The sequence below is a fragment of the Rhagoletis pomonella genome, unplaced genomic scaffold (genome assembly GCF_013731165.1).
Source record: "Rhagoletis pomonella isolate Grant_MI unplaced genomic scaffold, Rhpom_1.0 Rhpom_scaffold_00003, whole genome shotgun sequence".
In the NCBI taxonomy this organism is placed as follows: domain Eukaryota; kingdom Metazoa; phylum Arthropoda; class Insecta; order Diptera; family Tephritidae; genus Rhagoletis; species Rhagoletis pomonella.
In genome coordinates, this window is record NW_023458557.1 from 28655917 (window position 1) to 28658567 (window position 2651).

Sequence of the window (2651 nt, forward strand, 5' to 3'; positions counted from 1 at the left end):
AATCTCGAAAACTTATATATGAAAAAACTACTAAATTTCAGAATCAGCAAGCGATTCTGCATAGGAATTGGATAGTGGCATCCGCTGCGCATTTTCGTTGTAAACCAGTGTTTAAATATAAAACCTTATGACAATGTTATAAATGTAAAAATGTTATGATAATGTTATAAATATAAAAATGTTATGATAATGTTATAAATATAAAAATGTTTGTGTTTTTCTCTTGCTTTTTTTGCTTTATTCCGACACTATAAAAGAAGATGTTTATTGATATGTTTTAAGTTTTTATTTGCCTTAACGTATGTATTTGAAAAAAAAAGTAGTAGACAAGTAGTTATAGTTTCCAGTTCTCATACTAAAATCCTATGAAAATTCACTATTTTGCTACTATCTCCCCACTACCAGCGTAATACTTTTCAGCTTTAAATCGATCTGGATCTTGCTTTAGCAACCGAATTAATGTCTGGTAAATTAATTTTAGATTCATTAGTACTTAAACAACATCATATTAAATTTTGGGCTTTACTAAAATGATTTGAAAAATATTTTTTTTTTAATAAAAAATGATAATAAGTCTATGTTTCTAAAAGTTAGTTAAAGCCAATAAAAAGAAAACAAGCCTTACTAAAATTACTTAAAAAATTAGCATTTTTAACTGTAAAGATACGATGCGCACTAGTCAACGCAACCATTACCGCCTGCCAGATGGCCCCCACGCTAACCGAGGGAGTGGAAGAGATGTCATATCAAAAAACCAGCTGTCCTGAAATTCCTGTTTTCACGACGTTGCTAGCTCCCGTACTATCACATGACTTTGAAATTTGGTGTGAAGACAGATGTATGATAGATGTTTAAAATAAAATATTCATATATATAAATAAGTTGTTAAAGGGGGCATGGAACATCTTACAGGCGTAAAATTTTAATCAGCTATAACTTAGGAACGTTCGAAATTTAGTGTGAATACATAGCTAAAGTAGGCGCTTATAGCGATGTAATCACAAGCCGTGAAATCTCACATTTGCTATATCTTCGGATCCCTAACTCACGTGACTTTGAAATTTGGTGAGAAGATCTATGGTAAATGTATGCAAATGAGTTTGTTCAAGAGGGCGTAGCATTTATAGTAAACCGAAAGAGAGTGAGTGTTTGCCAGGGGCGTGGCCCCTTCAATAAGTGTAGGACGTTCAGAGAACCATAACCTTGGACCCATTACAAACAGACAACTAAACGGAATGACCTGTTCTAAACTTAACAGGGATGAGAGTTTGCAAGAGAATATCAATTTAAAAACAAATAAAGAAGTATAAGTTCGGGCGAAACCGATCTTTATATACCCGGCGCAGGTATCAAATATCGTAGTTTCAACTTTCTTTAAACTATATTTGCATGATAAGCAGGGGGGTTTTTCCTGATTTCAAACTTTTTCGATAATATGCTGAATTAGAGTTAATGAAATAATTGAACCAAGTTTGGTAGAAATCTATAAAGTGGTTACCGAGATACAGCTTGTATTCATTAAGTGGGTGGTTCCACGCCCAGTTCCTAAAAGTCTATAGCAGTCTTATTTATTTATTTATTTATTTATCGGAGTTTTCGGATGTCTAAAATTTACCGTTATACGGGAAGTGGGTGTAATTTTAGTCCGATTTGAATAATTTTCAACGGATTTCTTCCTTGTACTAAGGTTATTAAGTGCACCGAGCTTGGTAGAAATTGATGAACCGAGATACACATTTGTGGTCATAAGGGGGCGGCGCCACGCTTATTATCAAAAAATGTATAATAATCTAATTTTGTGCAAAGAGGTTATTGTAATTCTCGATTTTGAGTCAATTAGCTTCAGTAGGTACTGATTTATCGCAGTTTTTGGGGTTTCTGTAAATTGCCGTTATATGGTTATTGCCCGATTTCAAAGATTTTCAACAGATTTCTTAGCTAGTCCCTAGGCAAGGCTCGTACCGAGTTTGGGAAGGATTGGTGAAGTGGCTACTGAAATACAGCATTTCATCATAAGTGGTTGGGGTTGCGCCCATTTTCCAAAAATGTCATAATAATACTATTTTTTATCAAAATTTGAATTCAAATACTAATTTTCAACAATTTGAATCCAATATTTACTGAAATATCGTAGTTTTTGCATTTTTCGACCGTTATATGGCAAATGGGCGTGGTTACAGTCCGATTTTGCCCATTTTCAATATCAACCTACACCCAGAGAAAAACTGTCTTGCAAAAATAAATACGATCATATTTAGTTCCAATATTACTTGTTTAAATATGAAATAATACTAAGTTCCAAAATAAAACACTCGAATTCACTAGAAACATAGTTGAACAGTGGAACAAATATGACGGCACCTCATAGCAAAAGCTTAGTATCCAGCTCTTAAGAAAACGGTCAAGAAAAAATTGCCATTATTTCGCGTGTGTGTCCAAGGAATTTTGACATTTTTTATACCTCACAGCCTGTTGCCTCACTCTTTCCTCAAGAAATAATGGAACGGGCATATATTTCTGTTGCAAACCTGGGTTGCCTTGTGCTCTTTTTTCACAAAAAACTTTAGAAAACCGTAGTAGAAAGCGTACTAAATTTCTGAAGAACTGCATACTGCCTTAAGAAAATTTGACTCAAGAAAATTTCTTAGCCA